The following is a 17,858-nucleotide window of genomic DNA, read 5'->3' on the forward strand; positions in this document are numbered from 1 at the left end:
TCAGCATTCAACACCATAGTGCCCTTCAAATGCATCACTACACTAAGAACCCTGGGACTTAACAGACTCACACATACACTGACACTTCAACACAAACATACACAATACATAAACTCTCACACACACAAAACACACTGTAGTCACACACACACACACACACACACTTTCACATATGCTGCTGCTACTCTGTTTATTATCTATCCTTATTGCGTAGTCACTTTTACCCATTCCTACATGTACATACAGTGCATTCAGAAAGTATTCAGACCTCTTGACATTTTCCACATTTTGTTACATTACAGCCTTATTCTAAAATTCATTAAATAAAACATTTTCTTCATCAATCTACACACAATACCACATAATGACAAAGCGAAAAAAGTTTTGGGGAAATGTTTGCAAATGTATTACAAATAAAAAAACTGAAATACCTTATTTACATAAGTATTCAGACACTTTGCTATGAGACTTGAAATTGAGTTCAGGTGCATCCTGTTTCCATTGATCATCCTTGAGATGTTTCTACAACTTGATTGTGGTCAATTCAATACATTGTATAAGGGCACAAAGCGAGACCCAAATGCAGACACAGGAGGCAGATGGTTGAGCTCCGATATTTATTATAGTAGAAGGGGATAGGCAAAAGTCAGGTCGGGTACAGGCGATAGTTCATAAACCAGGTCTGTACAAGACGATAGGCAGGCTCGAGGTCAGGGCAGGCAAGGGTTCAGTAACCAGGTCAGAGTTCAAACGGTACAAGACGATAGCCAGGCTCGAGGTCAGGGGCAGGCAGAGTGGTCAGGCAGGCGGGCTCAGAGTCACGACAGGCAAGGGTCAAAACCAGGAGGGCGAGAAAAGAGACACTGGAAAAAGCAGGAGCTGAGACACAAAAACGCTGGTTGACTTGACAAACAAGACGAACTGGCACAGAGAGACAGGAAACACAGGGATAAATACACAGGGGATAATAAGCGACACCTGGAGGGGGTGGAGACAAGCACAAGGACAGGTGAAACAGATCAGAGCATGACACTACCCCCCCTCTAAGGGCGCCACCTGGCATCCTACCTGGGCGCATAACTGGTTGACCGGGTGTCGGCGTTGGAAGTCGGCGATGAGGGCTGGATCCAGGATGTCTCTAGTGGGAACCCAGCACCTCTCCTCCGGGCCGTAACCCTCCCAGTCAACCAGGTACTGGAAACCCCAGCCCCGTGGTCGAACACCCAGGAGGTGTCTCACCGTGTATGCCGGCTGGCCATCGATGACAAGGGGAGGAGGGGTGGGCCTGGAGACAGAAGACAAAGGGCTGTGAGAGAGGGGCTTAATCCTAGACACATGGAAAGTAGGGTGAATACGGAAGGTATGGGGTAACAAGAGACGGACAGCAGTGGAACTAAGGACTCTTAGAGACGGGAAAAGGACCAATGAATGGAGGGACAGCTTGCGGGACTCCACCCGAAGGGGCAGGTCCTGTGTGGAAAGCCATACCCTCTGCCCAATGCGGTAACGTGGAGCTGGAGTCCGGCGGCGATCCGCTTGTTGGTGATACCTGGAGTTGGTCTTGAGAAGTGCTGCCCGAGCTCTTCTCCAGGTACGTCAGCAGTGGCGGACGAACATCTGGGCCGAGGATACATTGACTTCCTGCTCTTGTTCTGGGAAGAGCATAGGCTGATACCCCATGGAGCACTCAAAAGGGGAGAGTCCCGTGGCTGAACAGGGAAGGGTGTTCCGGGCATTCTCCACCCAGACAAGTTGCCGGCTCCAGGTAGTTGGGTTGGTTGAGACCAGGCATCTTAGGGTGGTTTCCAGGTCTTGGTTAGCTCGCTCCAACTGGCCGTTGGATTGGGGATGGAATCTGGAGGATAGGCTGGCCGATGATCCAATAAGAGTGCAGAACGCCTTCCAGAACTGAGACGAGAACTGAGAACCCCGGTCAGAGACAATGTCCACCGGGAGTCCATGGATCCAGAAGACGTGCTGATAATGAGCTGGGCCGTCTTCTTGGCAGAGGTTCGTTTGGGGAGAGGGATGAAATGGGCGGCCTTGGAGAACCGATCCACTACCGCCTGAAGTAGAGTATATTGTGATAAATTGCAGGCCACACTACTTGCCTAGAGAGTTCTCAGCTATACTTTTCGTAGCTGTTTATTTACCACCACAAACAGATGCTGGCACTAACACCGCACTCAGTCAGCTGTATAAGGAAATAAGCAAACAGGAAACCACTCACCTAGAGGCGGCGCTCCTAGTGGTCGGAGACTTTCATGCATGGAAACTTAAATCAGTTCTACCAAATCTCTATCAACATGTTAAATGTGCAACCAGAGGGGAAAAAATTCTAGATCACCTGTACTCCACACACAGAGACGCGTACAAAGCTCTCCCTCACTTTCCATTTGGTAAATCTGACCACAACTCTATCCTCCTGATTCCTGCTTACAAGCAAAAATTAAAGCAGGAAGCACCAGTGACTCGGTCTATAAAAAAGTGGTCATATGATACAGGACTGTTTTGCCATCACAGACTGGAACATGTTCCGGGATTCTTCCGATGACATTGAAGAATACACCACATCAGTCACTGGCTTTATTAATAAGTGCATCGAGGACGTCGTCCCCACAGTGACTGTACGTACATACCCCAACCAGAAGCCATGGATTACAGGCACCATTCGCACTGAGCTAAAGGGTAGAGCTTCCGCTTTCAAGGTGTGGGACTCTAACCCGGAAGCTTACAAGAAATCCCGCTATGCCCTGCAACGATCCATCAAACAGGCAAAGCGTAAATACAGGCTCGTCGGATGTGGCAGGGCTCGCAAATTATTACAGAGTACAAAGGGAAGCACAGCCGCGAGCTGCCCAGTGACACGAGCCTACCAGACGAGCTAAATCACTTCTATGCTCGCTTCGAGGCAAGCAACACTGAGGCATGCATGAGAGCATCAGCTGTTCCGGATGACTGTGTGATCACGCTCCCCGTAGCCGACGTGAGTAAGACGTTTAAACAGGTCAACATACACAAGGCTGCGGGGCCAGACGGACTACCAGGACGTGTGCTCCGGGCATGTGCTGACCAACTGGCAGGTGTCTTCACTGACATTTTCAACATGTCCCTGATTAAGTCTGTAATACCAACATGTTTCAAGCAGACCACCATAGTCCCTGTGCCCAAGGACATAAAGGCAACCTGCCTAAATGACTACAGACCCGTAGCACTCACGTCCGTAGCCATGAAGTGCTTTGAAAGGCTGGTAATGGCTCACAACACCATTATCCCAGAAACCCTAGACCCACTCCAATTTGCATACCGCCGAAACAGATCCACAGGTGCTGCTATCTCTATTGCACTCCACACTGCCCTTTCCCACCTGGACAAAAGGAACACCTATGTGAGAATGCTATTCATTGACTACAGCTCAGCGTTCAACACCATAGTACCCTCACTAAGCTAAGGAACCTGGGACTAAACACCTCCCTCTGCAACTGGATCCTGGACTTCCTGACGACTTCCTGTGCTCAGTCCCCTCCTGTACTCCCTGTTCACCCACAACTGCATGGCCAGGAACGACTCCAACACCATCATTATGTTTGCAGACGACACAACAGTGGTAGGCCTGATCACCGACAACGACGAGACAGCCTATAGGGAGGAGGTCAGAAACCTGGCCGGGTGGTGCCAGAACAACAACCTATCCCTGAACGTAACCAAGACTAAGGAGATGATTGTGGAAAACAGGAGCACCGAGCACGACCCCATTCTCATCGACGGGGCTTTATTGGAGCAGGTTGAGAGCTTCAAGTTCCTTGGTGTCCACATCAACAACAAACTAGAATGGTCCAAACACACCAAGACAGCCGTGAAAAGGGCACGACAAAGCCTATTCCTCCTCAGAAAACTAAAAAGATTTGGCATGGGTCCTGAGATCCTCAAAAGGTTCTACAGCTGCAACATCGAGAGCATCCTGACCGGTTGCATCACTGCCTGGTACGGCAATTGCTCGGCCTCCGACCGCAAGGCACTTCAGAGGGTAGTGCGTACGGCCCAGTACATCACTGGGGCAAAGCTGCCTGCCATCCAGGACCTCTACACCAGGCGGTGTCAGAGGAAGGCCCTAGAAATTGTCAAAGACCCCAGCCACCCCAGTCATAGACTGTTCTCTCTACTACCGCATGGCAAGCGGTACCGGATTGCCAAGTCTAGGACAAAAAGGCTTCTCAACAGTTTTTACCCCCAAGCCATACGACTCCTGAACAGGTAATCAAATGGCTACCCGGACTATTTGCATTGTGTCCCACCACCCGCCAACCCCTCTTTTTACGCTACTGCTACTCTCTGTTCATCATATATGCATAGTCACTTTAACCATACCTACATGTACATACTACCTCAATAAGCCTGACTAACCGGTGTCTGTATATAGCCTTGCTACTGTTATTTTCAAATGTCTTTTTACTGTCATTTTATTTCTTTACTTACCTACACACACACACATACCTTTTTTTCACACTATTGGTTAGAGCCTGTAAGTAAGCATTTCACTGTAAGCTCTACACCTGTTGTATTCGGCGCACGTGACAAATAAACTTTGATTTGATTTGCACAGCTATTTTCAGGTTTCTTCAGAGATGTTCAATCGCAGGCTCTGGCTGGGCCACTCAAGGACATTCAGAGACTTGTAATGAAGCCACTCCTGCGTTGTCTTGGCTGTGTGCTTAGGATCGTTGTGCTGTTGGAAGGTGAACCTTCACCCCAGTCTGAGGTCCTTAGTGCTCTGGAGCATGTTTTCCTCAAGGGTCTCTCTGTACTTTGCTCCGTTCATCTTTCACTCGATCCTGACTAGTCTTCCAGTCCATGCCGCTGAAAAACATCTCCACAGCATGATACTGCCACCACCATGCTTCACCGTAGGGATGGTGCCAGGTTTCCTCCAGAAGTGACACTTGGCATTCAGGCCAAAGAGTTCAATCTTGGTTTCATCAGACCAGAAAATCTTGTTTCTCATGGTCTGAGAGTCTTGAGGTGCCTTTTGGCAAACTCCAAGTGGGCTGTCATGTGTCTTTTACTGAGGAATGGCTTCCGTCTGGCTATATAGACAGGTGTGTGCCTTTCCAAATCATGTCCAATCAAATGAATTTACCACAGGTGGACACCAATCAAGTTGTAGAAACATCTCAAGGATGATCAATTGAAACAGGATGCACCTGATCTCAATGTCGAGTCTCATAGTAAAGGGTCTGAATACTTATGTAAATAAGGTATTTCTGTCTTTTATTTTTAATACATTTGCTTAAAGGTATAAAAACCTGTTTGCGATTTGTCATTATGGGGTATTGTGTGTAGATCGCTGAGGAAAATGTTTATTTAATTAATTTTAGAATAAGGCTGTAATGTAACAAAATGTGGTAAAAATTCAAGGGGTCTGAATACTTTCTGAAGGCACTGTATGTGAAAACAGCGCATTTCTATGATCCGTGGTAAACCCCCCACCCCAATAATAAAAAGAAGTCCAGTTGCTATAAGATTCAGGCTGGTTCCCAGACTTGCCCAATACAAGATCATCAGCAGACTACATCACCATCATCTACCATCCTCTGTCTAGCTCCCTTCGCTCAAGCCATGAACTGACCTTCTCCATCTTTGGAGGATGCAGCTTTCAAAGACTTGGCCTCTATTGGTTGACCTGTCATGATATATTGTTTTTTTTCTTTTTTTTTTTCTTCTTTTAGAGCTTTGAGATTCTATGAAAAGTGCTATAGAAATGTAATAAATTATTATAAATTATTATTATTAAAAAGACAGAGTTTCTAGCCCAAGGTAGGTTATTTTCTTGCTCCCCACATCACCTGTCACGCCCTGACCATAGATTGCTTTGTATGTTTCTATGTTTTGTTTGGTCAGGGTGTGATGTGGGTGGGCATTCTATGTTGTATGTCTAGGTTGTCTATTTCTGTGTTTAGCCATATTTATGTAGCCTGTTTTCCTTTGTGTTTTGGTGGGTGGTTATTTTCTGTGTCTGTGTTTCACTATACGGAACTGTCTCGGTCGTTTGTCAGTTTATTGTTTTTGTTCATTGTTCAAGTATTCTTATTAAAATGGATACTTACCACGCTGCGCATTGGTCCTCCTCTTCTCATTCCAACCACGACAAGCGTTACATCACCGCAAATCTTAAAGTGAAAATCACAATTTTTTATGCGCCGTTTTCACATACACTAAATGACTATAAGTTTGCGGACACCTGCTCGTCGAACATCTCGTTTCAAAATCATGGGCATTAATATGGAGTTGGTCCCCCTTTGCTGCTATAACAGCATCCACTCTTCTGGGAAGTCTTTCCACTAGATGTTGGAACATTGCTGTGGGGACTTGCTTCCATTCAGCCACAAGAACATAACTGAGGTCAGGCACTGATGTGGGGCGATTAGGCCTAGTCCGCAGTCGGCGTTCCAATTAATCCCAAAGGTGTTCGATGAGGATTGAGGTCAGGGCTCTGTGCAGGCCAGTCAAGTTCTTCCACACCAATCTCAACAAGGATTTTGGGGCACTGGCCAGCTGGGTTAGTAAACTGCGATTTCTACTATCCAGGTTAACATTCGGGTCCGAAATCTGCCCCGTGCACAACTTAAAAAGGCACAATTTTACTGGTCACCAGGCCAAATTCCTCTCATATAGTATAAATAAATTCCTCTCATCTTCCCAACCCTGGCAGAAATTCTGAATACAAAAACTCAAATCAAATCAAAATTTATTTGTCACATGCTTCGTAAACAACAGTTGTAGAACAGTAAAATGCTTACTTACCGGTTATTTTCCAACAATGCAGAGTTAAAGATAAATACTTTTTTTAAATAGTGAAAATAAAATAAAATAAATTCTCAGTGCATAAGCAATTAACGAGTAAAAATAACATGACTACATACAGTGCCTTCAGAAAGTATTCACATCCCTTGATTTTTTCCAAATTGTGTTGTGATACAGCCTGAATTTATTAAATGCATTAAATTGAGATTTTGTGTCACTGGCCTACATACAATACCCCACAATGTCAAAGTGGAATTATGTTTTTAGACATTTTTACAAAATAATAAAAAATGAAAAGCTGAAATGTCTTGAGTCAATAAGTATTAAACCCCTTAGTTATAGCAAGCCTAAATAAGTTCAGGAGTAAACATTTGCTTAACAAGTCACATAATAAGTTGCATGGACTGTGTGCAATAATAGTTTGACATGATTTTTGAATGACTACCTCATCTCTGTACCTCACAAATACCAACACAACACATTACTGAGTACCACTCTTCATATTTTCAAGCATAGTGGTGGCTACATCATGTTATGAGTATGCTTGTCATCGGCAAGGACTAGGGAGTTTTTTAGGATAAAAAAACAGAATGGAGCTAAGCACGGGATATAACGATTCTCGTCTGGTGAAGGAGAAGAGGACCAAAATGCAGCGTGCTGTCACGTTCCTGACCTATTTATGTTAGTTGTTATGTGTGTTAGTTGGTCAGGACGTGAGGTTGGGTGGGCATTCTATGTTTTCTGTTTCTGTGTTGGTTTTGGGTTGCCTGGTATGGCTCTTAATTAGAGGCAGGTGTTTGGCGTTCCTCTAATTAAGAGTCATATTTAGGTAGGCGTTGTCACAGTGTTCGTTGTGGGTGATTGTCTTCCGTGTCTGTATGTTATTTCGTACCACACGGGACTGTTTCGGTTTATGTAGTCTGTTTCCTATTCGTGCGTTCTTCGTGTCTATGTAAGTTCTCATGTTTAGGTCAGTCTACGTCGTTTGTTATTTTGTATCATTTCAAGTGTAGTTCGTGTTCGTTTTTCGTCTTGTTTAATAAATATGTGTTCAAACTTAGCTGCGCCTTGGTTCCCTCAATACTCCTCCTTTTCCGAAGATGGAGAGGAGGAGGATCGCCGTTACACGTGCTAAGTGTTCGTCATAATTTTATTGAAAACAGAACACTACACAAAATAACAACGAGGAGAAAACAAAACAGTTATGCAAGGTGAACAGACACTACACAGAAAATAAACAGCCACAACCAAAATGGGGAAAACAGGCTACCTAAGTGTGATTCTCAATCAGAGACAATGATCGACAGCTGCCTCTGATTGAGAACCATACCAGGCCAAACACAGAAATATAACATAGAAAAAAGAACATAGACTACCCACCCCAACTCACGCCCTGACCAACCTAACACAAAGACATAAAAAAGGAACTAAGGTCAGAACATGACACAGGCATCCTAGAGGAAAACCTGGTTCAGTGTGCTTTCCAACAGACACTGGGTTACAAATTCACCTTTCAGCAGGACAATAACCTAAAACACAAGGCCAAATATAGACTGGAGTTGCTTACCAAGATGACACTGAATGTTCCCGAGTGATTTAGTTACAGTTTTGACTTAAATTGGCTTGAAAATCTATGGCAAGACTTGAAAATGGCTGTCTTACAATGATCAACAACCAACTTAACAGAGCTTGAACAATTGTTTAAAGAATAACGTGCAGGTATTGTACAATCCAGGTGTACAAAGCTCTTAGGGACTTACCCAAAAAGACTCACAGCTGTAATCGCTGCCAAAAGTGATTGCAACATGTATTGAATCAGGGGTGTGAATAATTATGTAAATGAGATATTTCTGTATTTAATTTTCAATAAGTTTGTGAACATTTCTACAAACACGTTTTCACTTTGTCATTATTGGGTATTGTGTGTAGATTCAGGCTGTAATATAACAAAATGTGGAATAAGTCAAGCGTTGTGAGTACTTTCTGAAGGCACTGTACAAGGAGTACCAGTACCGAGTCGATGTGCAGGGGAGCGAGGTAATTGAGGAAGCTAAGCAGGTTGAGGGTGAATAAGAATTCCAAATGTTGGATATCTCCACTCAGTAGGAATTACACATGATAATGTGACATGCATGCCTGATGTGGTCTGTAAACCATGAGTTTCCAGCCAATGTAAAACTAGGGCCTCAAAATAAGGCCTTCTTTAAATGTATCTTATCATCTTAAATATTTGCATTTTAACGATAACATATTTGCTTAGGATCTGACTTGGTGAAGGCGACAGGACTGAAAATGAATGAATGCAACAACCATGTTTCTGTCACTAACAAATACAGTCAAGGGGAGTAACTCTACAATTCACTCAAAAGGCAAGGCACCCTGGGAAATATGCAAATAAGGCTGTCATTAAACAGTGTGTTAATTTAACACTGAAAAGTGTGGACCCGAATAGACACTGGACCAGTGTTAAATTTAACACAATCAGTGTTGATTTAACACTGGATAATTTACTGTGTACTTGTTTGCTGCCTTTCAAGTCAACAAGATATAACCTAAAATAGGATTTTTATGTATATAGACTTGGTCTGTAATTGCATTAATAAAAACAGATTTCAAATTTAAAAAATTCGACAGTGTGTAGACCTATGGTAGAAATAAAAATTAAGTGGTTTTTGCTGTGTTTTTGCTGTTAAAGAATGGTAGACTGGATATAGCCTATTTGATATAAAGTGTATAATGAGTTTATTTATACAAGCATAATGCTGATAAATAATTTTGATAACGTGTCATTTCATAATAAGTTGTGATTTCATACACTGGAATTGGATTCACAACAGGGCTAGACTAAGTTCTATAACACAAACCCAGCGGCATTCTGGCTCCGGAGTGGCGCAGCGGTCTAAGGCTCTGCGTCTCAGTGCAAGAGGCGTCACTACAATCCCCGGTTTGAATCCAGGCTGTATCACATCCAGCCATGATTGGGAGTCCCACAGGGCGGCACACAATTTGCCCAGCATTGTCCGGGGTAGGCCGTCACTGTAAATAAGAATTTGTTCTTAACTGACTTGCCTAGTTAACTAAAAAAGAATTAAGCTAAGTTGCTGTGTTCAAATTACAGGGCACCATTGAAAGGAGTGATTTCTGGGGTAGCGTAAAACTGTCTGACCCCAGTCTCTGGGGTGAAGGAGCGTAATCTACACAGCAACAGCGAAAGGACACCAGAAAGCGCAAAGAAGCTGGGACCAGCTTATGTGCCAACACCAACGATAGGCTGGGTGAGTCTAAACCACGCCCAGTCTCTACTCTGACAGGCCGGCTCGGAAGCGGGAACTATCTCTGTCACGAGTATAATATACTATCTTTGTCAGAAGCAAATCAGTTCCTTGTTCCACCCTGCGGGGTGGTGCAGTGAACCCGTATATACGAAAAATTTATTTGCCATTTATTAACTTTTGAATTAAACAATTATTTTAACCAAGTTCAGGTGTACTATTGTTCCTATCTCAGTTGAACTTTCGCAACCCTAACAAATGGTGATCCCGACGTGATCTGAGGGAACTTCGCTGGACATTGAGGCATCCAGCCTTTGGCCTAGACTGTCGCCAGACGGGGTCCTCTCACAAAAAGACCGGTCTACTAAAAATCAGGTAAGCAGAGCCTATTGTTTCAAAACTGAAATTCTGCATATTTGAGTTAACCAAATTTATTTTGTGAGAAAACCTAACTGGTGTAAGTTACTAAATTTTTGAACCATATGTTCACTACAACAAAGTAACAATAAAACTAACTACGTATTATTTAATTACGTACTACTTGATGGCGAATGCATTTTCAGTTGGCCAACAGAATAACAATGGAATGCCTGTATGTGTATGACGTGATATTAAAAGCCTGTTTGTGTGTGTGCATGTATCTAAGCTAGGGTTGTTTTATTAAAAGTCTATAAGACTTTAGGGAAGTGATTGAGGACAATGGCCACATAACCACCATGACGGGCGGGATATTGGAAATAAGACAAGTTCTAATATTGAACGGCAATATACCGACTTCACGGATTTTAATGTATTTACATGGTATGTGGGATATAAGACAAATTGTCGATTAACAAGTCTAGGTGGACCCTCGACTAAAAGTGGACGGCAACATAGTCCAGGGGAAGGCAGAAGAATTGGATATAAGACAAGTCTAGGTGGACCATCGACGGCAATTCACTGTATAAGACATGTCCCCTGTAACAAGTGAACGGCAAGACATTGGATATTAGACAAGTTGGGTTTATATGCGCATATTACCGAACGGCAATGTTTTGGAAATAAGACAAGTTCACTGATTGAATAAGACGTGTTGGATATAAGACAAGTCACACTGTATGTCTGTTGCTTTATGATTGTATCCCTCTGTATGTACTGTATCAGGCTTTTATGTGAAAGGACATATATACATACATACATAACGTAACCATATATACTCAAGTTACACATTAACCACATACTATAATCTCACATTATTTGTCACAGACACTCTAGTCTAACTAGGTAATAACAGATAAAAACAAAAATTATAAAACAAAAGTTATAATAAGAAACTAATATGGCTCAAATTGAGAAGGTTGAATAGACTGGGTGGAGAGCTGTACAGAGAATGGACAGAAGAGGGCAGTATTGCCACACTCAACAGTCTCCCAGTCGACGGGGAGCCTGTTTGAATGCTGGTGACATAGAGAAAAACTTAAAACCAATTCGGAGTAGAGAGAATACATTTAATAACTTATTTAGGTTAAATTTACAGACTAATGTTATTATTGTTATGGATTGGCTGACATGCAATATAAATTTAGCAAAGTATATGGTACGTTTACACTTTGGAGTAGAGAAAGTTGAGAAGTTGATTTTACTTATACGATAGTTTTGATGCAAAACTCAGTTGGAGTAAGTAGATGTTTTGCCTAGAGGGATGAATAAGACAGTTAGTTTTGGTATTGTATTGGCTACTAATCAGTGTATGTTGCTGGAGACAGGATGATTTGTTTTGTAATGACGTAAAACAACGTCACTAGAGGGGATTACACGATTACGTTACTCGAATGGATTTGGCCATTGTTCAGGTACACTATTTTCTTTACTTCTTGCAGTATAGTTTTGATTAAGAGATGTTGATTGACCTTGTATATTCTATTCAAGATCCAACCTGTGTGATAAATTGGGTTTGGTTTATCGAACCCGTACTATTGCCTGTTGCAGTTAGTTAACACAGGTTGAGCGCTAGTAAACGCATATCTTTATTTGAACTATACTAATCTATTTGATAAAATTACTAAACCTGTATATTCAACATTTGATAATGATTGGCAAATCCGTATATTTAACCACAACTTTGAATTTAGCATTGGGTATTATAGGAGGAACGGGATACAATTTGTACTTTCCCCACCGGGTGTGGTCGTATCAAATTATGCCAGAGAAAATTGTTTGTGTCATTTAGAGGGAAAATGCGTGCATTATAGCTTTGCTTCACTTTTCAAAAGTGGCTAAAAGTTATTGGGTTTTTGTTTAGGTAACACCAGGGATTTCGAACAAGAAGTAAACGTAGTCTAAACGTGATCTGTTTTCATTATGGTGAACAATGACCGGCCCGCAAACTGGTATGGCTGGCTGGGAGTTTTTAAAGGGACAGTACACGTTTATCACAGTTCCTCCAAACAAATCCTAAAGAAGATGAACATCCGACTAGAATCCAGTGTTGCCAATTTAGCGACTTTGTCGCTATATTTAGCGAGTATTCAGGCCCCTCTAGTGACACATTTTCAAAAAAGCGACTAGCGACAAATCTAGCGACTTTTTCTGGTGATATTGGAGACTCTGACATGAAAGCACATATTGTTCTTACTCTTCTCAACGAGCAGCGGGTTCTGCCGTTGGCCCCGTCCCCGTCCCCGTCCCCGTCCCCGTCCCCGTCCCCGTCCCCGTCCCCGTCCCCGTCCCCGTCCCCGTCCCCGTCCCCGTCCCCGTCCCAAAGCACTCACAGGCGGCCCAGTCCTCGCGCTGCAATCAGAGCAGGAGATGTTCATCCCTCCGTGTCCAGAATGCAAATGAATCGCGCATGCGGGATGCCGCCGCTGGCTGATCCCGCCCAGGCTTACATTCAGGGCGGGTTGTAAATGTAAAAAACAAAATCAAAAAAATCTAATAAAAAACTAAGTAACTCCGCCAGAGTGTCTCTTTTGGGTCACTTTTGCCGGTCCCAGCCCGGATAAAGGAGGAGGGTTGGAATTGTGACATAAAAAAAACAAGAATCGACAGAAGAATGTTCATTTGTAGTTCTAAACATATTTAGGGTGTTTTTTACACACTTTTTGTCTCTCCCACAACGTTATTCCTCTCTTCTACAGCGTCCATCACAATTACATGCAAATGTAGCGACTTCTAGGACAGCCAATAGCTACTTTCCTTACTGAGGAGTTGGCAACACCGCTAGAATCGTCATGAATCGTTTAGGCGTGAGATGTGGCGCTAAACTGGATAGTGCATGGACTCTTATTGTATTTTAATTCGCTAATATCTAAGGAAATATATTGATACTGATTAATGTAGTCTGACCACAACTGTCCCTTTTGTCATCACTACGGCTTGGTCTGGTATGTATAATTGCCAAAATTGTGTGATTGAATGATTGTGTAAACGAACAAACACAGGCCATTGTTTGCTAGCTAGCTAACTTAGCAAACAAATTGGACAGCAAACCATGACATTACTTTTAATTAATTGTTTCTGTTATAGGAATCGTGTGTGTCTCATACCTGTTAAGCGCGCTGTCATTCAACTAACAATGTCTGTATTAAATGAATGGACAAAGCCATCGCACACGTCACACTATGCGACGACTCAAAAGAGCCCCACCAATGGAGGTGTAATAATACCCACAAAACCTAGCGGTTAAACAAGGAAATAGTTCCAATCCTTTTTCCTGCTATACATTTTTTCCCATAGGGGATTTTAGAAACACTTACAATAAGGGCTGTGTTTCGTGTAGGCTTACCCTGCCATGCCGTTTTGATAACCATGTAAATCTCTCTTGGACAAGGTGACTTGTATCAATATATTCAGCTCTATTTGCGCTCAATTTAAAAATGCTAATTTGCATCACATCATGCTAAACTACAAATCCCTGCAAGCTCCTGCACGTCATCTCTAGCTGGCACCTTTGCTAACAGGTACATTGAAAGAAATGTAGCCAATTGATTAATTACCTATTACCGATTAACATTAGATACACTAAACAAAATATAAATGCAACATGTAAAGTGTTGGTCCTATGTTTCATGAGCTGAAATGAAAGATCGCAGAAATTTTCCAAAAGCTTTTCCAAGCTTATTTCTCTCACATTTTGTTCAAAATTTGTTTACATCACTGTTAGTAACCATTTATTATTTGCCAAGATAATCCATCCATCTGACAGGTGTGGCATATCAAGAAGCTGATTAAACAGCACAATCATTGCACAGGTGCACCTTGTGCTGGGGACAATGAAAGGCCAATATAAAATGTTCAGTTTTGTCACACACCACAATGCCACAGATGTCTCAAGTCTTGAGAGAGTGTGCAATTGGCATGCAGACTGCAGGAATGTCCACCAGAGCATTTGGCAGATAATTGAATGTTAATTTCTCTACCATAATGCAGCGTGGTTCGTTCTGTGTTGTGTGATTTAAGTAGGACACTGCCATAACTGGAGGTCTGCTGGTTGGATATTTTTATTTGCCCTGTACACGAAGAGACAACACACAATATTTTAGCCTTTGGTGCAGTCACAGCTCTCAGGCACCTCGCTAGCCAAAGGTCAGGCAAAAGAGAGCGCCAAAAAGAAATAACAGGTGCTGTGTGCACACATTCAGTGCACAATAGCACACCATACAATACAAGTAAAATGACATACAACATAATTCGGACAAAATGAAAGACATACCTGCACAAGAAGAGACGACACACAATAATATAGCCCTTGGCGCAGTCACAGCTCTCAGGCACCTGCGCGAGCACATGGAAACTCACTCAAACACTGTCCCAAGTACTCACAAGTTACAATAGGTACCCTAGTTAGCGAGCTCAGTGAAACTTGTTAACATAAATCTTTATATTGTCCACATTGTAACAAAACTTATGGTTGTCTTGGATTCTCACGGCTTCTACCCGACTATGTGAATCGTCTTACAACACACATTTACTTAGATTCTCACGGCTACTACCCGACTATGTGAATCTGAGTCTCACGGCTTCTACCCGACTATGTGACCCTCTATAAATTATTTTAGAGTCTCACGGCTTCTACCCGACTATGTGACTCTGAGTCTCACGGCTTCTACCAGACTATGTGACTCTCTATATCTCAGATATCTTTACATGTTTGCTTTTACATTTACAATAGACATTTATCATAAATTTAACAGTAATCCATACTCCACCTCAGTACTTCTGATCTTTAAATTTGGATTTTCCTATTATACAATATGCAGATTTTGATTTAACAGGTACTGCTTACCTCTGTTTTGACGGCCGTCTAGATCAGTTTCCTGAGGCGAGCTGGATTCCCGGCTGCTCCGTCAGACCGGTCACCCTTCCTTTCTGATCCGTCTCTCACTTGTCTCTTTTCTCTGTCAACTTTGATGGATCGAATTCAGAGAAGAAAACCATTCCTCTGCTACCATTTTGTTGATGACACAAGTTTACTGGAGAACTGAGACGAAGTAGAGACTCTGGACAGGGTGGATATTCGTATAATAAAAAGCAGTTTTATTCAGAGGTAAAGATATCTGATACAAACATGCATGGTCTCGTTCATTCGGCTCGTAAGGAACCTGCAGACAGAGCCCAGATAACAGAAATACATAGTCATTTTATACAGCACAGAAAGTAGGTTGAGTCTGGAAGTTTTGGTCCTCTGGTTGGTTCTGATGAGTTGGGCGAGGTCTCCTTCAGGCTAGTATCACTGTCCCATTGGCTCTGAGTAGAGTTCTTTGTCTTCAAAAATGTTCAGACTGAAGAGGAGTTTTTTGTGTGTGCGTTGATGTTCCTGTCTTATCTGTGTTTTATGAAAGATTTACGTCAGCCCTCAGTCCTTGGTTATGTGTGTGTGTCTCATTATCTCGTGGGAAGCCGTACCAAGCACTCTTGCTCAAGGCCTTCCCTGCCTTATCAGTGTCTATGAATGTTCTGTGTCAGCCATCTGTCTCTGGTGTGTGTGTGTGTCTCAGTTTCTGCTTGTGAGTATGTGAGAGAACCTTGTTTAAGAAAGAAGTTAGTTATAACAATGTAATAGCAATATGCTCGTGTTATTACAATGGTATTTCTTACAGTTGCATAACAGTACATTGTGTAACATTACCACGGTTTTATATTGAATAAATGTGGAGCCAAGGACAACATACCTCGCTAGCCAAAGGTCAGGCAAAAGAGAACAATAAGGGGGTACGGAAATACAGATAACACGCGATGGACCAAACCAAAATATACAAAACTTTTACAATCACGTGTATGTACAATAAAGATATTGTCACGTTCTGACCTTAGTTCCTTTGTTTTGTCTTTTGTTTTAGTATGGTCAGGGCGTGAGTTGGGTGGGTTGTCTATGTTAGTTTTTCTATGATTTTCTATTTCTGTGTTTGGCCTGATATGGTTCTCAATCAGAGGCAGCTGTCAATCGTTGTCCCTGATTGGGAACCATATTTAGGTAGCCTGTTTTCTGTTGGGTTTTGTGGGTAGTTATTTTCAGTCTTTGTGTGTCTGCACCAAACAGAACTGTTTTCGGTTTTCCTTTTTGTTTCACTTTGTTAGTTTGTATTTTGTCGTATTTCATTCTTATTAAAAGTCATTATGGATACGTACCATGCTGCGCATTGGTCTTCCGATCCTTCCTACTACTCCTCATCAGAGGAGGAAGAAGAAAGCCGTTACAGAACCACCCACCACAACCGGACCAAGCAGCGTGGTAACGGGCAGCAGCAGCAGCGATCGCAGAATTCCTGGACCTGGGAGGAAATTCTGGACGGTAAGGGACCCTGGGTACAAGCTGGAGAATATCGCCGCCCTCGTGAAGAGCTGTAGGCAGCTAAAGCCGAGAGGCGGCGGTATGAGGAAGCAGCACGAAAGCGTGGATGGAAGCCCGAGAGGCAGCCCCAAAAATTATTGGCGGGGGCACACGGGGAGTGGAGCTAAGTCAGGTAGGAGACCTGAGCCAACTCCTGTGCTTACCGTAAGGAGCCGAGGATGGAACCAGAGCCAGTCGGGGTGGAATTGGAGGTGAGCAAGGGGAGCGAAGCAGAGACAGTGAAGGAATTAATGGGGAGATTGGAGGAGAGATTAATGAGGGAGTTGCTGTGTTGGTGCATGAGGCACGACATCCGCCCGACGGAGCGTGTCCGGGATTTGTTGTCACCTGAGTCAGCTCTCCATACTCGTCCTGAGGTGCGTGCTAGCCGTCTGGTGAAGACTGTGCCAGCCCCACGCACCAGGCCTCCTGTGCGCCACCCTAGCCCTGCAATTCCTGTGGCAGCCCCACGCACCAGCCCTCCGGTGCCGGCGCCACGTACCAGGCCTCCGGTGCCGGCGCCACATACCAGGCCTCCAGTTCCTGCTCCCCGCACTCGCCCTGAGGTGCGTGTTCCCAGCCTGGTACCACCAGTTCCGGCACCACGCAGCAGGCCTACTGTGCGCCTCCAGGGTCCAGTATGCCCTGTTCCTGCTCCCCGCACTCGCCCTGAGGTGCGTGTTCCCAGCCTGGTACCACCAGTTCCGGCACCAGGCCTACTGTGCTCCTCCAGGGTCCAGTATGCCCTGTTCCTGCTCCTCGCACTCGCCCAGTGGTGCGTGTCCCCAGCCCGGTACCACCAGTTCCGGCACCACGCACCAGGCCTACTGTGCGCCTCCAGGGTCCACTATGCCCTGTTCCTGCTCCTCGCACTCGCCCAGTGGTGCGTGTCCCCAGCCCGGTACCACCAGTTCCGGCACCACGCACCAGGCCTACTGTGCGCCTCAGCAGGCCTGAGTCTCCCGTCTGTCCAGCGC

General features: G+C 43.8%; 1 long non-coding RNA gene across 2 annotated transcripts; it reads right to left on the reverse strand.

Annotated features, from left to right (window-relative positions):
• Window positions 1-602: 602 nt before the first annotated feature.
• On the reverse strand, window positions 603-13,119 carry LOC129815407 (uncharacterized). 2 transcript variants are annotated; one of them, XR_008753424.1, is made up of 2 exons: window positions 12,824-13,119; window positions 603-1,285 (listed from the first exon to the last, which is right to left on the reverse strand). It is a non-coding gene; the product is annotated as an uncharacterized LOC129815407 (long non-coding RNA). The 2 variants fall into 2 exon arrangements; XR_008753425.1 differs by lacking the exon at window positions 12,824-13,119 and adding an exon at window positions 12,688-12,747.
• Window positions 13,120-17,858: the final 4,739 nt, after the last annotated feature.

This window comes from Salvelinus fontinalis, chromosome 18 (assembly GCF_029448725.1).
Source record: "Salvelinus fontinalis isolate EN_2023a chromosome 18, ASM2944872v1, whole genome shotgun sequence".
Lineage (NCBI taxonomy): Eukaryota > Metazoa > Chordata > Actinopteri > Salmoniformes > Salmonidae > Salvelinus > Salvelinus fontinalis.